Genomic DNA, 13,855 nt, shown 5'->3' on the forward strand with positions numbered 1-13,855 from the left:
CTTTGTTGCTTCTCAGCTAGATGGCTGCTTGTTTCTCTTCAAGCCTTTAAGACCCCAGACGCTATGTCTTTTGATAGCTGGGCACGTCAGCACACGTCAGCTTTCTTCATCACATTTGCTTATGCACCCATTGTGTCTTCAGCAATTCTGTCAGGAAGGTGAGCATCATGGAATTCCAGGTTATTAGAACAAAGTGTTCTTACATTGAGGGAGTGCTTGAGTAGAGGCCCAATGTCTGTCTCCTACCTTGATCTTAACATATAAATATATGTACATGGATGTATTTCCCTATTGTTGTATATAAATATATTTACATATGTACATGCCTGTATGTAGACCTCTATAAATGTCCTTGCCTTGTAGTTCTTTCCTCTATTTCCTTTTACTTTCCTCTTGTCTCACTATCCTGTTCCGCCTTCATTCGGGTTTCAGTAATTCCTATTGGTTACATCGCCCTTGAACAAGCCCTACCAGACATTCTACGCCCTCCTTGCCGTTGATTTTAGATCACTTGTTGTTCCCTCGTCCCAGGGTTTGTTGACATGCCCCTTCCTTTCCCCCCTCCTCCCCCTCTTATGTCACCCCCCCCCCTCCCAGAAATGTTGGTCCCATTGTTTTCTCCTTTGGATTGTTTATCCTGCCTATCTTATCTAGATAGATATGCAGAGACAATAATAAAACAAAAACAAGACAGAGCAAAACAAAGCAACAAAAGAAAAAACCCAAAACAACAAAAGCAAAAATTAACGACAAAAAAAGAAAAGCCTATAAATAGTTTCAGGTCTGTTTGTTGACCTTTAGGAGTGATTTCTGGTCGAGTCTGATGGGGTGCCATGCTCTGGCCCCAAAGTCTATTTTGGTATTCCTCAGGGACTTCAGCTTTGCTCCCCTTGCTGCTTTGTTGCACGCCCTTAGGATTTCACCCTGGTGTGGTGGGGTCAGATCAGGCACAAGTCGTGCACTGTGCCTCCAGTGTTGTCCCTTGTAGTGCTATGGGTCAGTGAGGGATGTCGTGTCTTGGTGAGGCCAGTCCTATGGTCCTCTCTGCATTGGCTGCTATGAGCAGGAATATTGTCTTTGGGGTTTGGTGGGCCAGGATGTGTTCTAGTCTCTCTCCTTTCCTCTTTGTTTGCTCCTGTGTGCTCTAATCAGACATGCCCCCCTCCCTGAGCTTTCACTTCAGTGCTGTCCTCACGTATTTGGGATTGGAGCCTGCCCTGCAGATCTCTCTGTTGGTTCCCTGCTTCATGCCGGTACGTTGCATTCACGTCTTGGCACACTAGGTTGAAGTCTGGTCTCTCTCTCTCTCTCTCTCCTGTGGAGATATAAACAACACCATCCCTTTAGGTGGATTAGTGCCCCATTCCCCCGCTACCTATGTCTTTTATTTTTTTCTTTTCCTCTCCTTTTTAGTTGGCTCCCATATGTATCCCTGAATTCTGTCTGGCCCCTGCTGTAATACCTAGATCTCAACCCAAGAATATATGTATACAGTAGCTTTCTCCCTATACCCATTTTGCATTTTTAAGCTTACCTCAGCAGACTCATGTTGTACTTGTCCTTTTGTGCTTGGTTTACTTCACTTAGCATAATTTCCTCCAATTCTTCCCATGCAGCAATGTGCTTCATGCGTTTATCACTGCTTTTTTGGGATGCGTAGTACTCCATTTTATGTGTGTACCAGAGTTTTTTGATCTATTTGTCCGTTGATGGAAATTTGGGTTGTTTCCAACTCCTTGTGATTATGAACTGTGCTGCAATGAACTTTGGAGCACAGATGTCTGGCTGTGGTTTGTTTCTTGCTTCTTCTGGGTATATGCCCAGTAAGGAGATTGCTGGGTCATTTGGTAGTTTGATTTCCATCAGTTTTAGCTATCACCAAATCGATTTCCATAGTGACTGTACATACCACCAGCAGTGAATGAGAGTTCATATATCACCACAGCCCCTCCAACACTTGTTGCTTTCTGATTTTTTGAATTGGGCTATCTTAGGTGGTATCTCATAGTTGTTTTAATTTGCATTTCCATTATGGCTAATGATTGGGAACTTATTCTCATATGTTTTTTGGCCATTCAGATTTCTGCCTTTGTGAAACTTATGTTCAGGTCCTTTGCCCACCTCCTCAGTTAGGCAATTCATTTTTTTCTTTTTGTAAGCTAGCAGAGTACTGTAGATTTTAGTAATAATACCTTTGTCTAATGTGTCATTGCTAAAGATGTTTTCCCATTCTGTGGGCTCTCTTTAATTACTCTCTTGGTGAATTTTATCGATGTACACAGGTGTTTTATCTTCAGTATACCTCACTTGTCAATTTGTGCCTCACCTGTATTTGTGTCCTTCCCAATTTCCAATAGCCTATGTATTCCCTGTGCCAAAGTTCTCAGGTTTGTCCGGATTCCCTCATTGGTGGCCCTAATAGTTTGGGGTATTGGATGACTTTGTGCAAAATTTTACTTGCATGTGATATCAATGATATTATAGTGCATTTTGTTGTGTCACCTCTCTTCGGAGTATGTACAAATAAGGATCTCTTCCAGTCAGTTGACCAGGTACTTCCAAATTTCTTGGCACAGAAAAATGAGTGGTTCCAGTGCTTCATCTGCTTGAAACATTTCAGTTGGTATTCTGTCACTTCCTAGAAACTTGTTTTTATTAATGCCTTCAGTACAGTTTGGACTTATTCCTTTGATACCATTAGTTCTTGATCATATGCTACCTCTTGAAATGGTTGAATGTTGACTAGTTCTTTTTCATACAGTGTATTCTTTCAATCTTTCGTTGCTTCCTGATCAACATTTTTTCCCATAAGGTCTTTCACTATTGCAATTTGAGGCTTAAGTTTTTTCTTGTGTACCTTCTGTTTAAGATATGCTAAGCAAGTTCTGATGTTTTAGTTTTCTAACTTTAGGTCTTTGCACATTTCATTGTAATACTTTGTTGTCTTCTCAAGCTGCCCTTTGAAATTTCTTTTCAGCTCTTGACTTCATTTCTTTCATTTGCCTTAGCTACATACAATTAAAAGCAAATTTCAGAGTCTCTTCTAGTCTCTTCTAACACCAATGCTGATCTTTTCTCTTTTTCCTGTCCTTAATGACATTTTTGTTTCTTCATCCCACACCTTATCTCATCTTCTGTTATTAGTGTTACATTCAAATTTGTTTGTAAGATGATCTTGAAATTCAGGTGGGACATACTCAAGGTCATATTTTGGCTCTCGTGAACTTGTTTTAATTTTCTTCATTGTCAACCTAACCTTACATGTTCTCACACTTGGCTCCTGGCCTGGTTTTAGCTGCTGATTTTGAGCTTCTCCATTGTATCTTCCCATATCCATAATCAGTTTGATTTTTATGTATTCCATCCGGAGAAGTCCATGTGTGGTTAAAAAAAAAAAGGGTTATTTTTGATGAAGAAGTCATTGGTCTTGTAAAATTTCAGACTGAAAATGTTGGTAAAATTTTTCAATTTCATCACTATCTTTAGTGTTTGGTGGATACATTTGAATAATATTTATATTGATTGGTTTTCCTTGTATGTGGATAGATATAATCCTATTACAGACTTTACTAAACTATTTTTAGCGAGACTTGGGTTTCACTGCTATGAATTTTACTTCTCTGCAACCAGCTGTCATAGCTATAGAGATGAAATTATAAGTGACTACAAGATGGTGTCTATACTTAGGATTTTAATTTTCTGTCCTTGAAATTTTCAGATTTGGGACTGACACTTCTTCCAGGAAGCACAAGCCAGTGCAGCTGTCATTGGAACCCAAGGTCTAGATTGGAATATTAGTGGGTCAACAATTCCTAGACTCCTCACTTAGAATAGGTAAGTGAAAGAGCAGTTGAGAATAAGAAAAATGGAATTAATGTTAGTGGTTTTCCTTCTTTTTAGCCAGATATAAACAGTAGACAATTTTTAAAAATTAACCATTTACCCTGAAATCATTTGGAATATTGAGTACAAAATTTGTCAAAATGTTAGCAGTGATTGCACTTATTTTTCTTCTTGTTTGATTTTCCAAATTCGAATTATGAGATGTATTATAGTTATGTGCTATTACATAACAAACCATCTCAAACTTAGTCACTTAAAACATAGCAATTACCTCTTTTGCTCATGAATCAGCAATTTAAGTAAGGGTGGCATAATCGGGACTGCTTTTCTCTGTTCCATGTGGCATCAGTTGAGGTGGCTGGAGGGTAGATGAGGATGATTCAATGGTTGGGAGCAAGAACCATTTGAAAGCTCCCTCACTTGTGTGTCTAGTGTTTAATGCTGGCGCTTGGCGGGGGCTTCAACCTGGGCTGTCAGCCAGAACGCCTACAGACATGACTCTCAGCTTGATGGCTGGGTTCCAATAGAGAGCATCTCAAAAGAGCAAGATGGAAGTACATGGCATATTTGATTTAACTGGAAGTCATATAGCATTACCATTCTATTTATGGTTGAAGTAATCACAAAGGTCTGCTCACAGTGGACATAGACACCGTGTCACTTGAAAAGAGAATTGTCAGTGTCACATTGTAAGGTGAGCATGTTAGTAGATTATATGTTGCAGCCATTTTTGTAACATAATCTGCCACAATTTGTATTATAAGATAAAAATATATAACATGTGACATAAATGAAAAACAGAACCATCTTGCAAGAAATTTTACTCAACTCTTGTATGATGTGAAAAATGAGATACATAACAGAAAGAAATGAAATAGATTTTTAATTTTCTTTTTTTATAACAAGCAGTATACTTGAATTAAAAGAGGAGACAATTTACTAACTAGTTGCAAATTAAATTTTATAGTTAGGGATTTTTATTTTTAAAGAAAATGCTCATTTTTTAGTTCAGAGTTTATTATTTATATTAATAATATGGCTACTTGAGAAAATAGTTTCTGATATAATAGAGTTGAGAAACTAGTGCCAATTATGCATTGTTTTGTCATTATTTCTTTTAGAGAAAATTATATAATGTTGTTCAAGATTGTAAATTTTGCCTCCTAAACAATAAAAAATTTTTTCTGTGGGATAATAAAATTGGCAATGTTATAGATTTTTTTTTGTTATCTTATTGATTACACTAAACAATTGCATACATTGATGTGGAAGTTTGACAAAATATTCAATTTATGGCTATATTAGGATCAATTTTATATAAGTCTGCAAGCATAATATATGGCTGTAGTTCCATTCTCTTTGACTGGAAAATAAACTATGTGGAGCACCTCATTATCTCTTAGACTCAGAAACTGTCCTTGTTACCCAGATTTTGCCTAGTCCAAAGTGACATAGTGAGCCTAATCCAGCTGAATTGGTTCAGTATTATTTGCCCACATATAACAGGTTTTTTTTTTTACAATGGAAAGTGACTCTAAAAAACTAGCTAGTGGGACAACATGGGTCGTACTAGAAGTTTGTTAACTTTCAACTGTGAGTAAACAGAATTGACTGATTTTATAGTATGGTATATTTTGTTCAAAAGGTATAGCAATTGGGAAAGTTGTTTTTGTTTGCTATCTCAGCATTTGAAACGAGATGCTTTTCAGTAGGTTGAAATAGTAGTGTATGTGTATAGGATTGGAGCAGGACAGTATTTCATTCTGTTGTATACCAAGGGCTCAAGTAGAAAGAAAACGTTTTGAAAATTATGATGGCAACATATGTACAAATGTGCTTCATATAATTGATGTATGAATTGTTATAAGAGCTGCAAGAGCCCCAATAAAATTATTTATTAAAAAAGAAAAAAAAACTGCTTATGCAAATAGTGCTGTCAGTATAGTCAAAAATATCCTTCATTATACAAAGGTGTCTCTGTAGTACATACTGAGGAAAGGTATTACTGACTTGTGGCCATACACATATTTAATTTCACCAAATAGTGCCAAATTGTTTTTCAAAATAGTCCAGTTAATGCTACCACTAACAGTGTTTTAGGGTTCCCATTTTCTTATATATCAAGGACCAGCATTCAGTTTTAGCCATCTGTTTAATCTTGCCAATACTGAGTATGAAGTAGTATCATGTTTTCATTTATATTTCTCATATTGAGAGTAAAGTCAAAAGTCTCTTCACTTCCTACTATTTGGGCAAACATGTTGCATGTTGGTTAAAGAAAAAATTACCCAAATAATCATTTGTTGTAGATTAATTTGAAAATACAAAGAGGCAAATAAAAAAAAAGTTATCACGTATATTCCAACACAGAGGTAATTGCTAGACGTATTGACTATAGCTTTCTGGTCTTTAGTGATTCATATACCTGAATACCCATTCTTTTACATATACTGAAGCATGTATAATTTTTTAATTTATGGGATAGTACAGGTTTCTAAGTTATATTTTTTTAAATAAATCATTTTATTGGGGTCTCTTACAACTCATAACAATCCATACATCAATTGTATCAAACACATTTGTACATATGTTGCCATCATCATTTTCAAAACATTTTCTTTCTACTTGAGCCCTTGGTATCAACTCCTATTTTTTCTCCACCCTCCCACCCTTGTGACCCCTTGACAGATTTTAAAATATTAATATTAATTTCATATCTTACAGTGACCACTCTCCTTTCACCCACGTTTCTGTTGTTTGAAGGAGGAAGGGTTATACGTTGTTCATTGTGATTGGTTTCACCTTTCTTCCCTCCCCTTCCCCCCTACCCTCATGGTATCACTACTCCCATTACTATTCTTGAGGGGTTTATCTGTCCTGGATTCTGTGTGATGAGAGGTCTTATATGTACCAGTGTACATGCTCCAGTCTCGCCAGATTTGTAAGTTAGAACTGGGGTCATGATAGGGGTGGGGGGGAAAGCATTAAAGAACTGCAGGAATGTGTATTTCATTGGTGCTATACTACATACTGCCTGGTTCATCCCTTCCTTGTGACCCTTCTGTAAGGGGATGTCCAATTATCTACAGATAGGCTTTGAATCTCCACTCCTACCCCCACTCGTCCACATCGATGTGATTGTTTTGGGTCTCCTGATGCCTGATCCTATCAATACCTTGTGATCACACAGGCTGGTGTGTTTCTTCCATGTGGGCTTTGTTGCTTCCCTGCTAGATGGCCGCTTGTTTAACTTCAAGTCTTTAAGACCCCAGATGCTGTATCTTGCAATAGCTGGGCACCATCAGCTTTCTTCACCACATTTACTTATGTACCCATTTTGTCTTCAGCAATCATGTTGGGAAAGTGAGCATCACAGAATGCCAGGTTATTAGAACAAAGTGTTCTTGCATTGAGGAATGACTTGAGTAGAAGCCCAATGTCCGTCTGCTACCTTAATATATAACATATAAATATATATACGTAGACCTATATCCTTATAGTTATATATTAATATATTTACATATGTACATATCTATATTTATACCTATATAAACGTCTTTTGCCTCTTGTTTTTTCCTGTATTTCTTTTTACTTTCCTCTTGTCCCACTATCATGGTTGCCCTTCATTCGGTTCTCAGTAGTTCCTTTCAGTTACATTGCACTTGATCAAACCTCACCAGGCATTCTATGCCCTCCTCACCATTGATTTTAGATTTCTTGTTGTTCCCTCGTCCCTGGGTTTGTTGCCTCCCCCCTTCCTTTACCCCACCTCCTCTCTCATGTCCCACAGAGCTGTTGGTCCTGTTGTTTTCTCCTGGGGATTGTAAACAATCATGTCTATCTTATATAGATAGGCAAGGAAAAGAAAAAGTCTATAAATTGTTCCAAGTCTGTCTGCCAACCCTTATGAATGTTTTCCGATCAGGTCTGATGAGGTGCCAAACCATGCCCCTGAGTCAGAAGTCTGTTTTCAGGATTCCTCAAGGAATCCGCTTTGCTTTTATCTTACTCAGGGTTGACTAGAGAAACAAATTCATAGATACTCGTATGTGTATAAGAAAGAGCTTTATATACAAGAGCAATTATATATTGAGAAGATATCTTGCCCAGTGCAGATCAAGTTCATAAGTCTAATATTAGCCCATATGTCCAAGACCAGTCTATAAATTCCTCTTCAGAATCTGCAACACAATTAAGGACACTGAATGCAAGGAGATCCCACCAGTGGGTGGAAATCTTGTGGATACAGTGGTGGTATAAGCTTCTCAGTGCTGGCAGAGTCTCCACATGGCTCCTTCAGCTCCAGGGCTCTAGTGTAGTTCCATGTGTTTTGTCAACAGGAATGTCTCCCAGGGAGTGTCTGAATGTCCCACCTCCAGCGATCTATTTATCTCCTTAGTGTCTCAAGATTATGTAACTACCACAGCTTTGCTCCCCTTGCTGCTCTGTTGTGCTCTCTTTGTGTTTCACCCTGGTGTAGGGAGTCAGACAGGGCACAGTTTCCTCACTGTGTCTCTAGTGTGGTCCTCCATAGTACTATGGGTCAGTAAGGGGACATCATGTCTTTTGGTGGGGTCAGGCCTATGGTTCTTTGTGTGCATTGACTGTTTCAAGCAGGAATGTTGTCCTTGAGGCCTGGTGGGCCTGGATGTGGTCCACTCTCTCTTTCTCTTTGTTTGCTCCTGTGTGGTCTGGGCAGACCCATCACTCTCCCTGTGCTATATCTTCATTGCTGTTCTCTGTAGTGCATTCTTCTGGGGAGGGGGTCAGCATAGTTGGGATTGGGGCCAGTCCTGCAGTCCTCTCTGTTAGTTCGCTGTTCTATGTCAGTATGTTGCCCTCAAGGCTTGGCGCACTGGGATGAGGTCCCTCTCTCCCTGTCCTGTGGAGATATAAACAATTCCCTATGGGTTAGTGCCGTGTTCTTCCATTCCCCTCATCTCCTTCCCCTTGCTTTTTAGTTGGCTGTCATATGCATCCCTAGGTTGGGTCTGACCCCTGCCAGAGTGTCTGGACCTCACCCCGGGAATTTATGCATTTAGTAACTTTTCCCCTATGCCTACTGTGCTTTCTAAGCTTACCACAGTGGACTCATGTTATACTTGTCTTTTTGTGTTGGCTTACTTCGCTTAGCATAATTTCCTCCAACTGGTCCCATGAGACGATGTGCTTCATGCTTTCATCACTGCTTTTTAGGGATGCATAGTTTTTTATCTATTTTTAATCTATTCATCCATTGCTGGAAATTTAGGTTGTTTCCAACTGTTTGTGATTGTGAACGACGCTGCGATGAACATTGGAGTGCACATGTCTGGTTATGGTCTGTTTCTTATTTCTTCTGGGTATATCCCCTGTACAGGGATTGCTGGGTCATATGGTAGTTTGATTCCCATTTGTTTTAGGTATCACCAATTGATTTCCATAATGGCTGCACATACCTACAGGACCACCAGCAGTGACTGAGAGTACCTATCTTACCACAGCCCCTCCAACACTTGTTACTTTCTGATTTCTTGAATTGGGCTATCTTTGAGGGTGTTAGATGGTATCTTATAGTTGTTTTAATTTGCATTTCCCTATTGCTAATGATCGGGAGCATTTTCTCATGTTTATTGGCCATTCAGATTTCTGCCCTTGTGAAACTTCTGTTCAAGTCTTTGCCCATCTCCTCAATGGGCTATTTGTTTTTTCTTATTGTAGGCTAGTAGAGTACTATAGATTTTAGTAATAAGGCCTTTGTCTGATGTGTCATTGCTAAAGATGTTTTCCCAGTCTGGGCTTTCTTATTATTCTCTTGGCGAAGTCTTTAGATGTACACAGGTGTTTTATCTTCAGTATATTCCACTTGTCAATTTGTGTTTCCTCTGTGTTTGTGTCCTTCCCTATTTCCGATAGCCTATATATTTCCTGCCCCAAAGTCCTTAGGTTTGTCCCAATTCCCTCATTGATGGCCCTAATAGTTTGGGGTTTTACCTTAAGGTCTGTCATCCACCTTGAATTTATTCTTGTGCATGGAAGTGAGGTAAGGGTCTTGCTTCATTTTTTCTGCAGGTGGATATCTATTTTTTCCAGCACCACTTGTTGAGGACATCCACTTCCCATTTGATATTTTTTGGGTCCTTATTTAAGATCGGTTGTCTGTATGCTGATGATTTCATTTCTGGGTTTTCAGTTATTTTCCATTGTTAGAGTACCTATCATTATTACCAGTACTATGCTGTTTTGACCATTGTGGCTGTATAATAGGTACTACAGTCTGGTAAAGCAAGCCCTCTGACTTTGTCCTTCTTCACGAGGCGTTCTCTGCTAATCTTGGGTTTCTTCCCTCTCCATATGAAGTTGGTAGTCAGTTTTTTCCAATTCTTTGAAGAAAGGTGTTAGTATTTGTATTAGGATAGCATTAAACTTATATAGTGCCTTGGATAGGACTGACATCTTTATTTATTACCGTATATACTCGAGTATAAGCCGACCGAAATATCAGCTAAGGCACCTCATTTTACTACAAAAACTACATTAAAAATGTTCTGAAAAACTCAGCTTATACACGAGTATATATGGTAAGTCGTCTAATCCACAAGCATGTGATATTCTTCAATTTGTGGAGGTCACTTTTGGTTTCTTGTTGTGTTCTGTAGTTTTCCTCGTACAAATCCTTTTTTTTTTTTTTTTTGTAAGGTATATCCCTAAATACTTTAATTTGTGCTTTGCTGTTGTGAAAGGGTACTTCCTTTTTGATCTCCTTTTCTTTGGTCTCGTGGGTATTTACTTTTGATCCCTGTATGAATGATTTAACTATGCCTTATTTTGTACTTCTGGTATATAATATCATTCTGAAACACCACTTTAAAATATATTAAGGAGGGTCCTTTCCCTCAAAAAGATGACCCCAGCTCTGCCCAGCTCCTCAACATGCCCTGGACAAAAATCTTTTTTTTTTTTTTTAATTTAACTTTCAGTAAACCTCAGACACTAATTTAAAAAAAAATATATATATATTAAGGAGGGTAAGGGGAAAGTGGGGGAGAAAGGGGGAACCGATTACAATGATTGACATATAACCCCCCCCCCAGGGGGACAAACAACAGGAAAGTGTGGGTGAAGAGAGTGGTCCGTGTAAGACATGAAAAAAAAAAAATTATCATTATCAAGGGACCATGAGGGAGGGAGAAGGGAAAATGAGCTGATATCAAGGGCTTAAGTAGAAAGAAAATGTTTTGAAGATGATGGTGGCAATAGATGTACAAATGTGCTTGACAAAATGGATGGATGCATAGATTGTGATAAGAGCTGTAAGAGCCCCCAATAAAATGATTTTTTAAAAATCATAATAAAATATATTAAGACCTTGTTATAAAATTTGCTATTGATGCCAAGCTATTAAAAGGGGGAAAAATGTCAGCAAGAACTTTTAGTTTATATAAAGGAAGTACTTATAGCTCATGGAAGAATTGTATCTAAACTGCTTTTATTGGCTTAGGAGACAGAATTTAAAAGTATTGCTGGGAACAAGAATATTTAAGGCACATTTATCATATTTCATTAGACTTGATAATTAGCACCTAATGTTTTTTAATGTTTTAGATTTGTTAGTGAACTATTCCAAACACTAACACTGGGCTTTAGACCAGTCTTCATTTTATAGTGAATCCTTTGTGTGTGTGTGTGTGTGTGTGTGTGTGTGTGTGTGTGTGTGTGTGTGTGAATATAGTGAGTATTTTGGAAACAAAGTATTGATTTTATGATGTTATTGGTAAATAGTCTGCCACATTGAATGCTGAGCTTCCATATTATAAAGCCTCGGAAACCATTTAGCGTAATTAAGCATTCTTTGTTGTTGTTGTTGTTGTTGTTGTTGTTGTTGTTAGATGCCATCTACTTGGTTCCAGCCCATTCTGACTTAATGCACAACACATCGAAACACTGCCCAGTACTGCGTCATCCTCACAATTATTCCAATGCCTGAGCCCATTGTTGCAGCCACTTTGTCAGTCCATCTCCTTGAGGGCCTTCCTTTTTGTGCTGCCCCTCTACCAAATATGATGCCCTTCTCCAGGACTGCTCTCTCCTGACAGCATGTCCAAAGTATGTACGATGAAGTCTCACCATCCTTGCCTCTAAGGAGGACTCTGGCTGTACTTCTTGCAAGACATATCAGTTTGTCCATTTAGCAGTTCTTGGTACTGTATCTGCCCCAAGTGGGCAGCCCAACCCAGAGAGCTGGCAACTCCCTGCCATGTTTCCACTGACCATGGGTCCATGGGACTATGCGCCCTGCATCCTGTGATCTTCCTGCAGCTATGTGAGTCTAAAGTGGGCTTCGGCTAACATTGGACCCACGGACTTAAGTTGGACTGGGCTGGGATGCTTTCTTGATGTAAAATAACTTCTTGATAGAAAACTCTCTACGTATGTGTCACTGATTTTGTTTGTCTAGACTAGGGGACAGTAAACCATGGCTCCTGAGCCATATGTGGCTCTTTCATTATGTACATATGGTTCTAAAGTAAAAGTGAAAAATTTCAAAGGATATTATTCATATAATGGTGATTTAATTTGTTTGTAAAAATATATTTATGGCTCTCAAATAATTTTTAAAATGTTGTGAGGGACAGGATTGGTTCTTCTCTCAAAAGTTTGCCGAACCTTGCTCTGTTATCCATGTTAACATAGGTGGGCCCAACAAGCTAAATGTTCAACTCTCCAGGTGATTCTCATGTGTGCTGAAGTTTTAGAATCTAAGTTCCACCAGTGCTCACAGGTATCCAGAGTAGAAAAGAGTGAAGGATTTTTCACTGTTAGAACAATTAGAGGCACTGTGTGGAAAACACAACTGGAAATAGTTTTCCTCTATTTAAATTTCTACAAGATTATTGTCTCTATGGAGCCCTGAGAAATTTGTAGAGGTATGATAGAAGAGAGCTAGAAAAGCAGTATCATCTTGGAGGAAACTACAATATGGGATATGGGAAGACAAACAGATATGGAAAAATTAGGGAATAGAAGTTGTTTCAGTGACTCTGTCTTTAAACAAACTACACCCCCCTCCCCCACTCTACCCTCATTTATTGGGTGGGAAACTATCTTAAGGTAATTATCAGTCTGAGGATGAAGATAAGGATGTAGATATGAGTCTATTTTCTTAATTGGCTATTTGGCTTACTAGCTCCAGAGTAATTATTGGTTTTTAAAGGAGGTCTGGTCATCCTTGGGACTTTTCTGACTGGAAAGAGTAAGAATTGAACTAATTGGTAGAATTTAAAATGAGGCAAAGTAACAGCAAATTACTCTGTTGTTTTGTTTACATGGAAAAATAAAAATATCTCATAGCTATTGGTGTTTTTATTTATTTTTTCTTAAAAAGGATGACCTTCTTTCTAAAAGGAAATAAAGGAAAGAACTAAGAGACAAAGGACATTTATAAAGGTATAAACATAGTCATGTACATATGTAAATATATTAATATATAGCAATAGGGAAATAGGTCTATGTACATATATGTATAGGTTAAGTATTAAGGTAGCGGATAGACATTGGGCCTCTACTCAAGTCCTCTCTCAGTATAAGAACACTTTGTTCTAATAACTTGGGCATTCAGTTTTGCTCACCTTTCGGATACAGTTGCTGAAGACAAAATGGGTGCATAAGCTAATGTGATGACGAAAGCTAATGGTGCCTGGGTATTACAAGATATAACACCTGGGGTCTTAACGGCTTAAAGTTAAACAAGCGGCCCTCTAGCAGGGAAGCAGCAAAGCCCACATGGAAGAAGCACACTGACCGATGCGATCACGTGGTGTCAATGATATCATGTCTCCGGCATCAGAAGACCCAAAACAAACAACCATTTCAATGTGAACAAGGGGAGTCAGAGTGGAGACCCAAAGCCCATCTGTAGACAAATGGACATCCCCTTACAGAAGGGTCACAAGAAAGGGATGAGCCATCCAAGGTGCAGTATAGCACCAACAAAACACACAACAATACCCTAGTTCTTTAATGATTTCTCGGC

The 13,855-nt window shown here is 38.5% G+C and overlaps 1 protein-coding gene across 6 annotated transcripts in view; it reads left to right on the plus strand.

The window, feature by feature from the left end:
• NUMB (NUMB endocytic adaptor protein) overlaps positions 1–13,855 on the plus strand; it is a 159,466-nt gene that overhangs the window by 41,915 nt on the left and 103,696 nt on the right. For 5 of the 6 annotated variants that reach the window (XM_045287789.1, XM_045287793.1, XM_045287792.1 and 2 more), the window contains exons 1-2: positions 118–158; positions 3,719–3,834. The gene's annotated coding sequence lies outside the window, so the exon portion shown is untranslated. Of the gene's footprint in view, positions 1–117; positions 159–3,718; positions 3,835–13,855 lie in introns of those variants that run through there. The other variant, XM_045287790.1, reaches the window with a different exon arrangement.

Source organism: Echinops telfairi, unplaced genomic scaffold (assembly GCF_000313985.2).
Source record: "Echinops telfairi isolate 266 unplaced genomic scaffold, ASM31398v2 ScPeMD7_18;HRSCAF=68, whole genome shotgun sequence".
NCBI lineage: Eukaryota > Metazoa > Chordata > Mammalia > Afrosoricida > Tenrecidae > Echinops > Echinops telfairi.